General features: G+C 26.7%; 1 protein-coding gene across 1 annotated transcript in view; it reads right to left on the bottom strand.

The window, feature by feature from the left end:
- Eip74EF (Ecdysone-induced protein E74) overlaps nt 1–2,912 on the bottom strand; it is a 107,364-nt gene extending 104,452 nt beyond the window's left edge. Inside the window, exon 1 of the mRNA XM_011508268.1 lies at nt 2,040–2,912. The gene's annotated coding sequence lies outside the window, so the exon portion shown is untranslated. The remainder of the gene's footprint in view (nt 1–2,039) is intronic.
- Nucleotides 2,913–20,106: the final 17,194 nt, after the last annotated feature.

The following is a 20,106-nucleotide window of genomic DNA, read 5'->3' as shown; positions in this document are numbered from 1 at the left end:
CTATTTAGTTATTTATCAATTATTTAAAATTTTATACAAATACATTTTTATGTAAAATTTATGACTACATGTTGCATCGGAAATATCATTTATGCAAAATAATAAAATGAATGATTATGAAAATTATATATATTAGCGTATAATCGTTATTCAATTTAAATGAAAATTTTTTTACATTGCCTATATTATCAATGTTTATTAGAAATTTACTTAAATTATAAACTATTTAAAACTTTAATATATCGAAAAAGATTTATAAATATTTTTAATATAAGTAGTTAATTTTATTTATTAAATACGTAAGATTATAAAATCAATCAATCAAATTATAGCTAAAAAAAGATTATAATTAAATAAATTAATAACTGTAAAATAAATTATATCTACATACACAACGAATTTAAAAAATTCACTAATTCAAATAAAGATTTTTTATTAAAAGTAATTAATTTAATTTTATTATATAGTTTTGTAAGAATTATAAATAATGTGCAAGATATTTATAACGTATTTTTTTTATAAATTTTTCGGTTTGTGTGCTTAAAACAATTTTCTCAAACGAAACAGACCATATAAATATTTGTTGGCAAAATTCACTAGGTTTTAGTACGTGATGCGCGAGAAGACATTTTTAGTAAGGTCATTTGCTTTTACGAAGTACACACGTAGCTCAAGGATCTGTCATTAATTGAAAAAATGTAGAATATGCCTGTATATATAAATAAATAAATATATATATATATATATATATATAGAGAGAGAGAGAGAGAGAGAGAGAGAGAGAGAGACAGACAGACAGACATAAAGAAAGAAGGGGAGAGTGATCTAATATATGACTTATGATTTAATTCTATTTTATCTTATCTATATATTAAAATTATTTTTTTTTAAAAGCAGAAAAAGCATGATTAATACGAAAAATTAGCAAGAAAACTCATAAATAGAAAAACAATTGATAGAATTTTAATAAAATATGCATTAGGATTTAATCAAGTAAAGTGTAATATTAAGTAATAATGAATCGCTTTGGCTCTCGATGTTTAAACTACTGAAAAGCTAGACAACATTATAAATACCAACAATAAGAGTTGACAAAAATTGAATAAATAATATTGATATGTGAGCATGTACGTGTATAAATATTAAATCAGAACCGAATAAAAAGATTAAACCCGATATTATTAAAAGAATTTAGGCAAAAGCACAAAAATAATAAATCAAATTGAGTGATGTGACAAAGAAAAATGATAGATCTATGGCATATAATGATAGTGTTGATGAGAATGATTGTGAGGTGCGAAGGCTAACCTAGGGGCCAAAAATACACGTGCTGCTTTTGCCACCTCTTCTGCACATTTCCTGCACTTCAGGTAAGCGAAGTAATGTATATTAAGTTATTCTCTCGGTTAATATTAATTTATATTATAATAAATATATGTAGATGATGTTTAGAATGATGATGATAAAGAGAAAAAAAAAAAATTGACACCGAATAAAACCAAGTGTAGAGCAGTACTCATCGGCAAACTCTTGACGCCGTAACTTACGGCTCGTAGCTCTCAAGGACAAGGTCGTGTGAAGTAGCGATTGCAAGATACCCAAATATTCTTGGATTCTCTTTCTTTAAAATAAATTGAGCGACTATATGGTTACACTTAATATAATTTACATCTTCATTAAATTTAACAATTCACGCAGATACTGATTGAAAATTGGACGTACTAAGTGCACAAGTTAAAAGTTTAGTTTCTACTATTTAAAATGCTGTTCCTCATAATCTCGCCAATTATCTATTTTTATAAAGGCAAGTTTTCATTCAGTATACAACAATACGTATGCATTAATATAATTAGGTATATACGCACATTATATATAAAGCTCAAAATATTAATTTAATTATGGAATAAGTAGCGCATCGATCTGGCAGGATAGCCAAGGCGATTTTATCGATCACTTATTTAAGTGGAAATCCACTTAATTTATTAGTGAAATGATAAGTGAGTGTAAGGTAGTATAATAAGTTAAATTGTTGGTCTCACCTCAAAATTTGTAAAGCCTGCTTATCACTTTCGATCTGGGGCCTTCGTAATAAGATTCGTCGCCGACTGCTAGAAATACGAACTACGATGATTAGAAAAAAAAGCACAAGGAAGGAGTCAAGGATTAATTAAGATGCAAGCGAATAAAGTCTCCGTCTCGGCTCTCGCCTCACCGAACTGCGGTAATGCAAATGGGGAAGAAAGCATGCCAGCAAAAAGAGAGGGGAGGGGAGGGAGAGTAAAGAGCGTGAAACGAGGAGGAGTGGAGAACGAAGGAGGAACGCATGCACTCGCGCACTAATTTGTCAAACAAGTGGCTCTTGTTGTCTGAAAGAAGGCGGAGAAGAGCCGGGCAGGCGACTAAACAATTGCCGAAACAAAGAGAAACACCAATGGCGATTGTTTTTGCGCATTCGGTCTCTCCACACTTGCGCGACTCGTAGACACGTGCAAGCGCGTTCGAGGTTGCAACACGGCACCGAAGCAGTAGAAGCAGCAGCAGTAGCAACGACAGCAGCAGCGGCGGTGGCGGTGGCGGTGGCGGTGGCGGTGGCGGTGGCGGTGGCGATGGCAATAGTGGCTTGCGTCACTCTTTCATTTACATTTGTCCAGCATTGCTGCTCGCGATGCTTATGCTATTCGAATTGCTCGGCGCACACCGCTGCATGCTTGTGCTCTACTAGACGGAAGTACTGGCCAAGAGTGCGAGGGATAAAAAGAGCGAAAGAAAGATGAGCATCGGCGCGTGCCGGTGTTAAGGAAGCGGTGAACGTCCTCCGGGCAGCGCGATACCCAGACTGAAGGTGCATGAGCGGCGGCTGACTTTGCCTAGCCTAGCGCTATCCTAGGCTCAGAGACACTCTCCCTCTCTAGCTGCAGTGGAATCGGTCTCTCGCTCTGCTCGTGCGAACTCGCGCGGGAGGGGGATCTAAGGCCATAGCCATGGCCAACGATGCTATGCGTCGTAGGCTCGAGAATCGAGAAGCCCCACGAGCGCTTAAACTCTTACTCGTTCGGACGCGCGAACGCCTCCAGAACCTTTTCACATTTTACCCATTTTACCTTTTACTTTTAACATTGCACTCTCGAGCTAGTATTTTAGAATACTTTTAGAGCTTTTCTTCGCCTCACTCACCTTCAACGAGCTTCCATAATGTTTCCTCCGTCGCCCCTTTATATTCTCTCTCTCTCTTATCTCTCTTTTTCTTTTCTCTCTCCCTCTCTATCTTATCTCTCTTTTTCTTTTCTCTCTCTCTCTCTCTCTCTCTCTCTCTTCTCATTTTCTCCCACTTTATACTCTCTCACTTTTCAAGATCGGCTGTTCGATCGCATTATTGCGTAATATCAGAGTATACAACTCCAGTTATTGCTTCGTTTTTATTCGCTTTCGAAATTATTTGTGCTACCACTAAACAATAACTATATTTGCCAATTATACTCGGAATTGGCGAATTTGCCTTGGCCAAATTCAACTAAGCGTTTACCAGGATCGGCTATAATAAATAACTGCTTACCTCGACATTCAATTCCTTTTCATTATTGTCAACTGAGTTTTAATAAAGAAAAAGCCATAAATAAATAAATAAATAAATAAATAAATAAATATATATATATATATATATATATATATATATATATATATATATATATATATATATATATATATATATATATACGTGTGTGAGTACACATAATCTCGATTATTTTCTATCTATAGATAGAAAAATAAATGTATTGTACATGTGAGCGAGCTAAGTGAAAGTTCACGGTTGTTGGTCGTTCACATTCAATGAATCGACTTTTATGGCAGATTCATTTTATTGATCGAAAGCTCCTCGTTTGTATTTTCTTAAACTTTCGATTAGTCCAATTGTCATACGTATATCTTTTGAGCAATAAATTAAAACACTAAATTCTCATTACTATTTTACTAATATTTCAACAGCGTGTATAAATTAATCCTATTTTTAATTTATTAATCTTCTCTCTTTATATAATCACTTTTCCTATAAAATATCGGCTATAGGCTTTATATAAACTGTACTTTTCTAGCACTAATAAAATATAGAATGCGTGCAATTTATAAATGTCAATCATTAACATTTTATTATTGAATTAATATGCGTAAGGGAAAATTTTTTAAATTCTAACCCTGATTTTTTTTTTTTATCTTATTGGATCAAATATTGGATCATCTTTCCGAAAAAGTAAATATTTGTAAATATTTGTAAAGAAAACATTTTTTATTGAACAATGTAAAAGCGAATAAGTAAAAGTAATTGGTTGCCTATAAGAATGTGTTAAAAAAAAACTGTAGATATTGATGAGTTTGATTACAATGATGGTTTATGTATTAGCTTCCTAAGCAACGAAATATTAAATGTGGAATACAACTAAAAATTTTTTACATATTTTCAAGGACAAGATAGTTGATGTAATATCTTGTAGTTTATCTCATATTGCAGATAAGGTCGAAAGAAGACATTTTCTATTCTATATAAGGTTAATATAGTTTCATACACACTCACGCGTTCACACGCGCGCGCACACACACACTCATTACAGATTACGATTAGTAATATTAGTAACTTGATTATACTCAGTATCATCAGTGGAACTAGAATTCAAAGCTGCTTCTTTATCAAAATCTAATATTATACTGTGGATAACTTTTTACTTTAGAGTTTTAATTTTTGAATTATTAAAGACGCTTGCTTTAGGAAGTTCAGTCATAGTCCCAGTCGAGTGATTGGCTCTCCGACCCTGAAGGCTCTCCTTCACCCAGTGATATAGAGACGCTATGCCGTCCGACTCGGCAGTCAAGGTCGCGCGCCGTATGGCATCGACGCAAACCCTGACATATATAACAACGACACCTCCACTCTCTACTCAACCTCAACTTTAGCGTCACTCGCACTTTCGCTTATACACGTGTAAACATGCATACTGTGTGAAATGCGCGCGCGCGCGCGCATAAATACGTATCAACACAGTCATGTTTAGACTTTTATTCGGATGCATATATGCAAATATACGCATCACCAACATTCACCTGCATACTTACATGTATTCGATTGTATAAATACTTATTAATTTGCATACATAGGAATTAATCTTGAACGCTAACTTCTCTCACTTTCATTGATTATCAATACATACAGTCAATAAATATATTGCAGTTATAGCTTAAAATCCAAGGTGACAGTTATATATTTCTCACTAAATCATCTGAAAAGAATCTTTCATTTATATTAGTAAATATTCGACCTGTATCATTTAGCATTAAAAGTCATAATTTTTGTTTTCATTATATATTTCTTAATTATAATTCTTCTTGAAATAATAAATAGATAATAATTTATACTTTATAAAAACTTACTTTATAAAATATCGTACATATAAATTTATTAAAATTTCATAATTTAATTATAGATAGAATAAACAAAAGGTTATTTAAATTATGGTTTGTAATATATATATATATATATATATATATATTTTTTTTTTTTACAAAACTCATTCATATTTACTCTTAATTATATAATAAGTATTCTCTCTATGGTCAATTAAATTCAAATAAAATTTTTTCGAAATGTTAAAATTTTATATCATCTATTAAAAATATGATAAATATGTAATATTTAAATATTAAGAAATTTTTTTTAAATTAAATGTAATTTTGAAAATATTAAATTTTTTATAAATTATTCATAAGTTTAATATAATTATTAAAAAGTTTCCATTATATTAAAACATATTAATATTAGTAAATGTTTATTTTGATAATAGCATTGATATTATAAAATATAAATAGCTAAATTATTATAAAATTGGCATATTACGAATAAGATACAAAAACAAAAAAATATGTGAGCAATATCCACATTTTATTTTAGAATTATAATATTGATCTAAAACAATAAATAAAAAGTTAACTTTTTTATACGGAAGAATTAAAAAATATAAACAGGTCTTTCGAAAAATTTCATTTTATTATAAACAAAAATATTAAAAATGTTAATATGCTATAAAATCATTGGTTATATATTAATGCTTAAACATATTTAAAACATTTGTAATTACATAAATATAAATTAAAATTCTTGAGAAATGTATAAAATAAATAAATATAATTTTTGTATATAATGATAATAGTATTTAGCAAGGATAATTATTTTATAATATATAATTATGATAGGGATAAAAGATAATTATAATAAGGATTTATTGAATTTCATGAAAGTTTATAGGATACATTTAATGAAACTATGTTTAATAAATTAATTTTTTATGTTGTAAATTGTTTTATGTATAATTTATAATAAATTTTATGTTTTGATGAACATAAAGTGATTGCAGCATTAACTTATAATATAAATATCAATGAAGCAACTAATATTTTTTAAACAGACAAAGCGGTTGTTATTATTTTTTATAACTATTATAATATGATTGAAATTCCTATACTTTTCCATAAAATTGAATCTTTTAGAGAAATTAATAAAAATTTATATTAATAATAAAAAATATATATATGTATATATTTATTAAATAAAAATATTATAAAAGTTTGTATATATTGCATTATAATTTATAAATTTGTTTTGTATGCATATATATTACTTAGTAGTAAAATCTATTCAAATATATTCTAAATTATCATATTATTTTTCTAACATACAAATATTTCATCAAATAAATTATATTTCATTATTTTATTTCATTATTCGCAACTAAAATGAGTAAATATTTAAATGTAAATAAGTTAATTTAGTAATTATATGAAAAAAATTTTTTAAAAAATGAAAAATATTAAAATATTTTTTACAGAATTTAGAGACTTGAAGCAATATCAATGGATATTGGCCAATATTTTATATTTTACCATTAAAACTAGCAAAAGTTTTGCATAATTTGAGTACATTGACCCATGTCCTGATAAATGAATGGTTATCCTAGTAATAATAGTATAACACCGATAATTCGATGGCATAAATAGTTGTTAAAGAAATTTCCTTTATATGTACGTATGTATTATTTATATATCTATGCTACAATATTTTAAAAATTGTTATTGTAATAATACGAATGTGTATGTATTTCAAGTATTTCAATTACTATTTCGAGAGAAATTATAGTGATTTTCATGAAATATATTTAATTTATTAAATAAAAATATAACAATTAAAATGAATTTGTTTAAAATATATTATATATATATATATATATATATATATATATATATATATATATATCGAATTGATATTAATATCTGAGCATCTTATAAAAAATATTTTAATAAATTTGATAATAATTAAATATTTAACATTTAATATAAATATATTATATCTGGTGTGAAATACTAAGAGATAATTTTCATTGGTTTTATAACAATTCATCAAGCAAATAGAATGTCTTTATCTTTATCGACACAATAAAGAAGAAATGAATAACGAATGTGCAGTTTGCAGTGTTGTGAGTCATGAAACTTCTTAATAGACAACATCTCTTTCTTTTCTTTTCTTCTTTTCTAAAAAATGTCTTTAATATTCTCGTTTAATTTAATTTGGTGATGAATTATCTTCGATGTTCGGCCTTGTAACTTTTTTTTTTAATTTTTTTATTACATATTGCCTTTTTTTATCTATATATTGTACTAGCATAGTAAAATCTACGTAAGAAGAAATCAGTAAAAAGCACAAGATGGGCTGGGACATGAATATGGACAGGGTCCGAAGTCGAGGTCGGGGCTGGGGCTGGGGTAGGGGCATGGACAGGGACAGGGGCAGGGAGAAAGAGAATGAGTGGTAAAGGCCGATGTCCGGTGACCCGTGGTTGTTCGCTTACTTGCTCGCTCATTCCCTAGAGAAAGTTGCAGCGGGGACTTACTTTCTCGCGAGCGATGTAATCGTTTAAATAGAGTGCAAGCAAGTAAGTATAAGTCTATTGCAAGAATTTACGTGGCTGCATCTCATAGTATCTAAATATATTGCTGGCAAATTATACTCCCCCACCATTATGCTACCTCATTCGTTTTGCCCAAAACAATTTCTTTTTAATACTTTTTACTTTTTAATATATGTATTTTACAATTTTTATTAAAAAATATTATGGTACTTTATAAATATCTCTTCCATCTTGAGGTAGAGTGCCTTTAAATTTATAAGAAAAGCTATCTCTTCTCCTTTTCACAATATATTATTTAAAATTACAAATACATATATATGAAATTAGTTAAAATTAAATACACCTTTTTCTATGAAAATATACAATACTTTTTTAAAAATGTAATAACAGAGTTGGTAGAAAAAAATCCTGGCAACAAAAATCCCCATTTTATGTAAATTATAAATTAATTATTAAGTTCTTTTATAATATATAGACATTTTATAAAATTATTTATAATTTTAATAACTATAATAATAAAATTTCAAATTTAATTCTTAATAGAAAATTTTCGTACTTTTTAAATATGTATTATACGCATGTTTAATGTTTATAAATGCATTACTCAATTAATTTTTACTTACTATTTATTAAATTTATAATTATATAAAATTAATATAATAAGATGTAAATATATTAAAATAGAATATAAAAAAAAATTTAATTTAAGTTTATTGCATTAAATAGTTGGATGAAATAAAATTATCAATTATATATATATGTGTGTGTGTGTGTGTGTGTGTGTGTGTGTGTGTGTGTGTCGCTTTCTCTCTCTCTCTCTCTTTCTCTTTGTGCGCGCGCGCATGTGTGCATGTATAACATACGTATTGGTTCCATAGAGAGAGAAAAAAATATTGGCAGAGTTTTAAACGTAACAAGAACGAAGAAGAAATGAAAGAAGAAATAGGAGTACATTCAGATGAGAGGCGAAAGTATTAGGCAAATGTCGGCGGATCCTAGGGGTTCAACGAGGCATGACGTAAAGTAACAGTGTGGTACGGGCAATGTGACGTCACTTATTTGATGACGTGTGGTCAACCTCGGTCAATGCACCGACAGAACCTTAGTGCGAAGAGCTCGGCTATCCGCAGAGAGAGAGAAACTAGTCTTAACCGATGTGTATTTTAAACGCTAGCCTCTTATTCGCAGCTTTTCAAAGTAATTCTCTTACGTAACCATTTTTTCCTCATTCATTCTTTCTCTCACTCGCTCCCTACTCTCTCTCTCCCTCTCTCTCTCCCTCTCTCTATTTTTATCTTTATCTTTTTCAATCGTTTTCAATCATTATATCACAATATAATTTAGTCTTTTTTTTAATCGAATATCAGTTTAAGATGTTATGAATTTCTTGTTTTTACATCTTCGTAAAGCAACAAACATTTAAATTTCTTAATACATCTTATTTTTCTTTTAATAAATATATATAAGCCTTTTATAAACTTAAATTTTTATAAAATATTAATTTTTTTAATCATATGTATGTATAGCGTGCATATGTTTTATTCTTATATTTTATAAATAATTAAGCAAAATGTTTTTAAAAAGTATCTTTTAATTATTAAATAGTCAATTAAAGAACAATTTTAATTCTGATTCAATATATTTATACGTTAATTTAAAAAAAAAATCATTGTACATTATACATAATATACAATTATCTAGATATGTATGTCTTACCATATCATACGTATACTACTTAATAGATTTGTAAAACTAATCTTATAAACCAATATGTGTAATAGAATTTCAACGACCTTTTTACGATTTTGATTACGAAATTATTTTCGTTATAGAAATGGTTATAAATTATTTTTAAATAAAATTATAATGAATGTAATTATGGATTGTATAATTAAATTAATTACTATTTTTCATTAACAGTTAAATAATAATTAATAAATTTAGAAACAATATTGTAACCTGGACTATATATTTCAATTTTATTAAATTAAATTCATTAGAATCTTCAAGATTTATTTTATATCGGAAATTAGTGGATCATACTCAGATTTTTTTAAACAACCTCTATTGATCATTCAGCTATTTTATATTATTAACTTTGTAGTTTCATGATGAAATGACCAACAAGACTAAAACGATATACAATTGTGCTACAGCACTATTCTATTCCTGTCATCATTGTCGCCATCGCCTTCATCGTAGTCGCTATCGTTCTCACTGTCGTTGACGTCGTCATTGTCGTCGTCGTCGTCGTCGTCGTCGTCGTCGTCGTCGTCGTCGTTGTCGTCGTCGTCGTCGTCGTTGTCGTCATCGTCATGCACATCCTCCTCGTCGTCCTCATCATCAACAGTAGCGTTGCTTATACATATTTACATTTAATTTTATAATAAATGTTACATTTGTCGTCCATCATCTACTCGTATTTTTCCATTCTTTGATGAATTCATCACATCTATCAGTGCTAAAGTATTCAACAATACACATTTATAAAAGACAATTTATTTCTATCCAAATTTGACATAAAATAAGAATCATTACATATTCTTTATATAAATTTCATCATTTATAGTTACTAATCTGCTAGTGCTTGTAATATATTATTCCAATATCTCAAACCAACTCTCATGGAATAGGTTCTTCTACAATTGTACTAATTACATTAATTGTACTGCGTTACTATCTTTTGATGAATTTTTATTGAATTATTAACGTCCAACCTATGTAATGCTGTCATTTATCGGATTAATTATATTATTTTTATTTCAAATACGTTAAGTAATTAGTATTATTATGTATATTAATATCTAAAATTGAAATAAAACTCATGATTGGATTAAAAAATGTTTTTGTCTTGTCTTCGCACATATAATTTATGTCAACAGTCTATCCAATATATTCTACTTTGAACCTATCTTTGTACACACAATTATACGTACAAGTATGCACTATTAAATGCAGTATACAAAATATGAAAAAGATATATAAACAATATACCATGGAGAGGAATTTTCTATTTTGTTTTCACTGTACATTTTATTTTTGTTTTTATACTCTTTAATTCAAGCAATATTTACAAAATTATAATTTCGAATTGTAAAAGTTCATGAGTTAATTTTCAATACCTATATTTATTATAATGTCTCTCAATTGTTTATTTCTCGTGGTTTATATATTTTAATGCATTTTCTAATAATTGTACCGAAATACTTCTAATAATTCCGAAAAAAATAGGGTAATTATTGTGAATTTTTAGCAAAATTTTCGAAAATATTGCTATTATTTTATTATGTGATAATTTAAAAAAAAATTTAATTTTAAAAGATTGAAAGTGAATAATGTGTAAAAAACTGAAGTACGATGAATTCGATATTTAAAAAGTATATTTATATTTGAAAGGAATAATTTTTCTAAAAGTAAACGTATAAGCTAGTAATGGCCCTTTGATAAGATAGGAATTAGCGTCGAAGGGAAAAATAAAAAAAATAAAATAATAAAAAGAGAATTGCCGAGTGTACGCGCGTGCTTGCACATCTGTATACAGGTCTATAGACATAAGACTGTGGACAAGCTCAGACACACACACTCTCTCTCTCTCTCTCTCTCTCTCTCTCTCTCTCTCTCTCTCTCTCTCTCTCTCTCTCTCTGAACTCGACGAGTTGAGAGGCGCGGACGGGCGGTCAGAGACCCCGCAGGGCCGCGTACAAACAGTACAACATTTCCCACTCTCTTGAGCTCTATCTTAACTCGAGCTCCGACAATGCTCAATAATGCCCCGCGTCCGTCTATTCCATACCTGTTATAAAAGCCAAGCTATCTTCTATCCTTTTCCCTCGTGAACAACACGAGGCTAATAAATAAAATAATCGAAAGTCTAAAATCCAAAATCATATTTTATCCCTTTTTTCACCATTTGCTTTATTGCCTAGCAACATTATCTTACTAATTAATTTCTTCATTTATAAAAGATACAATAGCTTATAAGAAATTGGATTTTTATTAAGTGATACATTTTTACCTTATTAACTCAGCCGTGCTTTATTCAAGAATCATCTTGAAACGTCTCAAATTGATTATACTCCAAATGAAACTGTTATTTATATTTTATAAATACTATTTTTATAAATGATTTTTATATTTATAAATATTTAGAATCAATTTTGATAAGTTATATTTACTATAGCCGTATCGATTAAAATACTCATTGAATGTAAATAATAAAATACATAAAAAGTCAGATTAAACTTATATTGCTACATTGACTACATATTTACATAAAGTGTGTGTACATTCCTCGATTTAGTATTCACGTCATTAATATTCTTGCGGAAAAGCATAGCAAAATGAACTTAAATATAATCGAATGATAGACGAAAGAAAAATCAAACTTTTTTTTTTTTTTTTTTTTTAAAGATCACGATATTAAACCAAATTAGCCTTTACATTACAGATAATAATTGCAGTGTCGGAGGAAATGTTTTTTAGTTTCTCGTATTCAGATCATCAATGAAATCCCTGTTTTCGAAATAACAAGTAATAGAAGTGTCGAGGACCAATTATGAGCGAGTCTATCGAGAAAGGATAAAAGTATATGGCTTACTCACCAATTGGCAAGCAGTGTAAGACATCAGTGATAGTAGCAGCAGGAACAAGAGCTGAAACAGGAACAAGGGTAGTAACGACTACGAGAGCAGCAACGGTAACGGCAACAAGAACAACAAGAATAACAGAAGTAGTAGTTGCGGTAACAACAACAAGAACAACACAATTTGCCTGTCATTGTACACTAATCGATCGAGTCTGCAAGAAGAAACACCGAAGGCGACCGGAGCAAGTTGAGCGTCAATGGGACGGGGGGCGCAGCTAAAGCACGTGGTCGTTGCGCTTTACGGTAGTTTTGGCGGGCACGCAGCAGCAGCAGCTAAGAAGAACATCGCGCGTGTCGCGTGCTTGTAAACGCGCGTTCGACTGAAGCTCCGAGGCTCGTGACTCGTGACTCGTGGCTCGGGGGCTCGGGGCTCGAGGCTCCGTCCAAACAGTCCGCGAGTCTTGATGAAGGCGCGCGCGCCGCCGCTTAGCTCTTCCTGCCTCCTCCCGCTACTCACTTGCTTTCATCTCCCTTCTATTCCATACCTCCTTATGCGCCCTTCGTCTGACTTCGACCCGACGTAATGCTCTCATTCTACATTCTAGGAATGTCACACGCACCAATATCTTAAGAAACCTATATTTAATCTGATTCTTTTTTTATTGGAGTTACGTGGTTGGTAAAATGTGAAATTTGTTGAATTTTCGGGCCTATTATCATCGGTGCTAAATGTGCTATAATTGTCAATCGCTCGATTGAGAACTCGATGATAGTGGCCGACTAACATTGTTTAAGCACCAAAATGTTTAAGTGACTGTCATCGTAATAAATTATTGCATGAATGTGTATCTGATTTTTATATACATTGTACATTGTCGGAATTTATGAGTGTATGGAATGTACACATTACAGAAAAGTCACCACTGCGATCTACGTCAAACTGTTGCGTAATGTTGATAAAAGCCCTTATTATATATGTGCATTCTTCAATAAAAATTCACAGACTTTTCTATTAATTAACTTTATTGTAATTCAAGGGCAATCGCAGTTAATATATAATTCTTGAATTTTATAACTCTGATAATTATGTTTTTATATCCATTTGGAAGTCAATTTTCATTATCGTTTACTATAATTTTGTAATAATATAAAGACCATGAACGGAGTACTCAATTGCTGTTGTTTAGACTATTGGTGATACTACTGCTACCTAATCTGCTACTCGATATTCATATTATTCCTGTAAAATAAATATTCTTTATCTATTCTTCAAACAGAGAAATGTTACAATTTTAAAGATGTATACATACGATCGTAATTAAGATAAATTCTATCTTACTGTACTTTTGCATAATATAACGTTTATCATAATACCATAAAACAAAATTTTATTTAAAAATTATTCCACGCTAAAAATAAATAATCGATTACATAATTATTATACACAATTTATATTATAAGTCAGAGAAAAATATACAAAATACATAATAATAATAATAATAATAAGTTAGTGCTAATTTAAAATATTATTGGGATATTTATTATTTAAATTATAATTATGAATTTGTAGATAAATTAGTTTATTTACTTGACTAGTTTTTCAATATTTTTAATATTGATATAAAATAAACATTTTACAATAATTTTAAAACACAAAGCCTTCGAATAATAGCATTATTTGTGTACATTAAAAGAATTACATTTTCACTACGTACTTTCCTTGTTCCTATGCAATAATTTTATTTTGAATGTAACTATTAATATTATTGTCTTTAGTGTAATTAAGCATGATAAGTGACACTTATTAAATTCTTTTCTACTATGCATAAATTATTTCCCAAACTCTTTATTTTGGTGTACATATTGTAATACGCAATTTTAAATCTTATAAAATACATATTTATTCTATCTTATTTTACATAAAAATAAGAAATTATAATTAATTAAGTTCAGATTAATGAAATTTATTCATGAAATCATTATCATTAACATAGTTTTACCAAATATTAATAAAACATATTTATTTACGTATATGTATTTATAATATATAAACACAAGTATAAGTATTGATAATATATAAGTGTAATACGTAAGAACTTTGAAAAAAATAGATATAAATGAAATAGTGATTTTAGTACATATATGAATTTGATATTCAAGATCCAAGGAATAGACACTTTAATAATACAATTTTTATGCCAAATTTAGTACATTTTAAAAGAATTAATTCCATGGACAACTACGAGGTTACAAACATTCGAATCTTATTATCACAAAATATAAAATACATGACAATGGTATTCAAATTTTTTGATAAAAGACAAGCTTAAGTAATTTTAACAAATAAAAATCATATTACTAATTATTTTTAATAGAAACTCATAACTCATAGGGCGATAATTTTTATAAAAACTGTCAACGTTTAAATTAGCTTAAATTTTATTGAATTTGTATATTTATGTAATTATCTTATGTTCTCCAATAGTATAAGTAATATATTCACTAAGTAATTTAATAAAATAAAAAATGAGACTGAATTTGCTTATGTTTTTAGTTGAAAAAAAATTTTATGTTTAAACAATTTATAATTATAATATTGTTAATATTTTTAATATTGTTATCATTAATATTATTATCATTATATATATATATATATAATATTATTATCATTATATATATATATATTATCATTACATATATATCATTATAATTATGTTAATATTAATATTGTTATAAATATCGTGTTTACTAGATAGAATATATCATGATCATAATATATCATAAAAGTTAAGCACATTAATTTCAATATAAGCATTGAATAATTAAATATAAGTTAAATTGATTGAATATAATTTGTGAACTATTATATAGGACATAATAAATAATGATAACAAAATGTATATATAGTTAAGATGATTTTTTTTTAATTAATATAATATAAGTAAATAAATGAAATTATTTTATATGCATATAACTATAATTACTATGCTGAATTTAAAACTTAAGATAAAGAGTACAAAAATATCTTCGTGGAGTAGTCAATCAGTTAAGAAAATTTAATTATCTTTGCTTACTTGATTTTAAATAATTTTATTTTATTTTAAATAAATATTTTAATTAAATACTTATTACTGAAATTTAATTTATTAACGATGTTTAAGACTCTTATGATTAAGGCATATATTTTTATGTTTTAATTATCGCAATAAGCTTATTTATTTCATTAGAACATTAGTTGTAAAATACTATTAGACTTTTATTTTCATGTTAAAATTTTATCAATCATAATTAAAACATTTTATACTATTTAAAATTAATTTAATTAATTAATAAATATAGTTTATCCTCTATTTAAATATAGTAATTTATATAGCATACTAAATTTTATATGTAATAACTACATCGATTTATCAGTTTTCAAATCAATAGTGACGTTTTTAAATAATATAAAAGTAATTTATTTAAATTGATATATTTTGTTTGTACCTTAAATATATTATGACTAAACTATTCAAATAGTATAATTTCTACTAAGATTTGTTTAATGTGATTATTTAATATAAATATTTTTTTAATACGTTGTAGCCTAAATTTATTTGTTATTAAAAAATTATAAAACTATAAAAACATAAATTGCAATATTTTTATACGTTTAATCTTATAAATTTTATATTGGCAATATTTAAATAATAATAAATTGTAAAATAATAATAAAAAATTGAGATTGATAATGAAATTTATTTAATGTGTCATATTTAATAAAATATTAAATTTGATTGACTAGGCAATTAATATTACTTGAAAATGATTGCAAATTTATGAATTAATTAGTTTAATTTTATAATATTTTATCATATCATACAGATATTTATCATTCCATATTATTCTAGTTAATCTTTTTTATTTTGCTTTATTAATATATCCGAATGTAATGCAAAAATTTGAAATATAATTATTAAATTTACTATTGCTTTACCTAAAAGCTATGCTGTTATTATATATTAAATTCATAAATTAAGAAAGTTCCCCCTTTAAATTTTGTAAAAAATTATTCAATTTTTCAAACTACCTACTTGAAAATACAATTTGCATCCAAACTTACAAATTATTTGGTCTTTATTTTTTTACGGAAGAATTATTAAAATTGTATACAAATTTTCGAAAATTATAAAATTAACAAATAATATTTTAAAAAGTCATACAAGTGATCCTTACAGATTAAACAGAATTACATAAAATAATTATCTAAATAATATTAATGAAAAAATAAAATTTATATATTTAATGGCCAAGTCAAATGAATTAAAGTTTATATATATTACAATAAAGACGAATTTTACTTAAAAGTTAAGTAAGATCCTATATGATTAGTCATTAAGTTATTTGTGGCATAATTTCAACAAAATTAATTGCAAATAAATAATAAATTGTCTTAATTAATAAATAAATACATTTGTTTAAGAAAAGAAAAGTATAAGGGTGGATATGTATTTATAGTAAGGTTATGAATTTTATAGTAAAATCAATATGAATTTCATAAAAATGATTTTATAGTGAGATTATGCTAATATGAATACATATATACATATCCTTTTATGTATATGAAAAATTTACTTGTATGATTAATTACATTTAATAATTTATGAAAATATATGTATGAATTTATTGAATATTCTTTTCCATTTTTCACTTCTGTAATAAGTTATTATATTATTTCTTATTATTTATTATTAAATTATGAAAACAATTCTTTATTCTAAACTAAGTATATTTAGAATTTTTTATATTATTTATATTTTATATTTTTAGAAGTATATTTTGTAGTACCGAATTTGTTCCATAATTATTTATTTACGAAGAAAAAGTTATAAAGATATTATTTTTAATATTATTTGAATAATAAGATCTTTTAAAAATTTTTCGCACAAGTACATGTTTTTTTTATAAAATTAACAGTATGTTCAACTTTCTCCTATTGTTTTAGAAAAAGTAAACAAGAATTTATGAAAATACAGATTTAAGCATATGGGATAATTAAATGTGAAAATAAAATAACTAATTATTATAAATGATAGATTATTTTTTATTTTTGAAACAATTGAAGTAAAATAAGTGCATTAATAATGCGAAAAAAAGAAATAAATATATATCTGGAAAAAATTTAACTACACGCTTTACCATTTACTAAATAATCATTTATTTGATATAGTATATCAATCTGCTTATTCGTGAGTATTACTAATTTTTATTGAAAAAAATATGTGAAATTCTAAATTCACAGTCCATCTAGTGTGAGCATTTTAAAATTTGATATAACAATCTTGTAAACTGTTATAAAAATGTATAGAAATATAAAAATAGTAATAGTATTGGGATAATGATCGAAAACATTAACTTGCTTATGTCTATTATAGTACTCTTTATTTTTTTTAATTTTATGATTTTTGTGACGTCAGCGTACTTACGGGAAGGTTTCAGAGTGTGGTATTGCAAGAAGGAAGCTGGTGCTAAGAGAACGTTCGCGGAGGACAAGAGAAAAGAAAGGGGAGGTGGAAAGGTGCACCGGGTTTGCTTTTGCCTTAGCGTACCCGTTCGTTCACCCTGACGGGGGCACCAACCTGGCATTACTCTGCTCGGCTCTGTGCAGCCCAAAGAGAATGCATGCACATGTATATGCGCATACATGCGATAATCTCTCTCTCTCTCTCTCTATCTCTCTCTCTCTCTCTCTCTCTCTCTCTCTCCCTCTCCCTCTCCGTCTCTTTCTCTCGCGCTCTCTCTCCTCTCTCTCTCTCTCTCTCTCTCTCTCTCTCTCTCTCTCTCTCTCTCTCTTCCTCACTCTCTATCTCTCCCTCTTTCTCTCTCCCTTGCGCACGCGCGCACTTTACTCGATGAGTGTTACATGCACTTAAGTATGTCCGTTACGTAGTTCGTCTATTCGTAGTATAGCGAGTCGAGCCCCCTGATTTCTGAAAAAGAAAATAAATTCAAAAAGATGAGAATAATATCTGTCAATTATAAGTATATATCATTATACCGTCAAGATATTGTAATTACATTATTTTAATTACATTTTAATTACATTATTAATTTTTCATCCCTATTATTAGACCGACTATATAAATTTCCTAAATAATCGTAGACATTACCATTGCTTAATGTTTGGAACTACTACATATTATGTGATATTAATTGACTTTACAATAATTTGTTTTCTTTATTTTCTTTTTTCTTTATTTTCTTTATTTTCTTTATTCCTTATTCTCTAATTTCTTTACAATAATTCTCTGCACTATTCAATTAAATTACTATAAGTTTATAACTGTTTTAGTTTTTGACTAAATTATAAATTTTATTTTTAAATTAAAAATGACATATTTAATAAAACATGGTTTATAAAAGCATTAATCTGAATCAATTTTTTAAATTTTTTAATACATAAAATTATTTTTCTGACAATTAAGAATAAAATTAATAAAATTTATAAAACATTAATTATAAATATAATATTTTAGAAATAGTTTTGGGTGAAAGTAATTAATTTTTTTAATCTTTAAGTTTTATTTTATAATTTTTTTTATTTTTTATATTGATATTATAGTTTAAATTATAAAATATGTAAAATGTTGCTAAACAAAATTTTAAATCGTATCAAGTCGGTCAAATAAGAAATACATTCATTGAATATATTTACCTATTAACAGATTTAAATATAGTCTTTAATAATTAAGTATAGCTCTATATATGGTTTTTGTCAAATAGTTTACTTAAGTTTGATGATTAAAAAATGTCTATATTATTCAAGATATTAAATAAAATATAGTACTGCAAATGATAAAACAATTTGCCACATAAAAAATATGCTGGGAACTTAATTCATGATTAAAGATCTCTTATTCAATATAAATCAGATGCCTGCAATTATTTTCACCAATTTTGTACTTATTTTTGTAAAAATGAAGTAATTTAATTTAAACGTATTAAATTAATATCGATAAGAAACATCAATAGTAATATTAATTTAGTAAAAAAATATACGGAATTATATTTAAATAAAGTATATTAAATTATGTATGCTTTATACTATTTTACGTCAAATAACAAAAAAGCTATATATGTAAATTACATTTTTTTTTCAAGATTTGAATTATTATTTATCTCCAACATATTTACTATACTTATTGCTAAGATACATTGGTTATATAAAATATTTGTGTAGAGCAACAAGTAATACAAAGCATAACATTTTTTTAGTTTTAAAAAATCTAACAAGTTTGCTATAACAAATCTCATATACAAATATTTTTATTTTTATCTAGGTATTTATATGTATATAAAATTAAAAATTCAGTTAAAATAGTATTTGTAATTTAAATGGTATTATACTGTTTTACCATAAAATATTTCGAAATGTTTCATAAATTAAAATATTTAATATATATATGAAAAAATTATCCAAATTAGTTAACTATTTTATTCATTAAAAATATCATAAAATAAATTAATAAATTATTAACATTAATTAAATATTAATTATAATAATATCTGTATGTATTTATATATTATTGATGTAAT

The sequence above is a fragment of the Ceratosolen solmsi genome, unplaced genomic scaffold (genome assembly GCF_000503995.2).
Source record: "Ceratosolen solmsi marchali unplaced genomic scaffold, CerSol_1.0 scaffold1, whole genome shotgun sequence".
Classification (NCBI taxonomy): domain Eukaryota; kingdom Metazoa; phylum Arthropoda; class Insecta; order Hymenoptera; family Agaonidae; genus Ceratosolen; species Ceratosolen solmsi.
The sequence above is the reverse complement of the archived record's forward strand: the minus strand, read 5'-3'. Positions and strand labels throughout refer to the sequence as shown.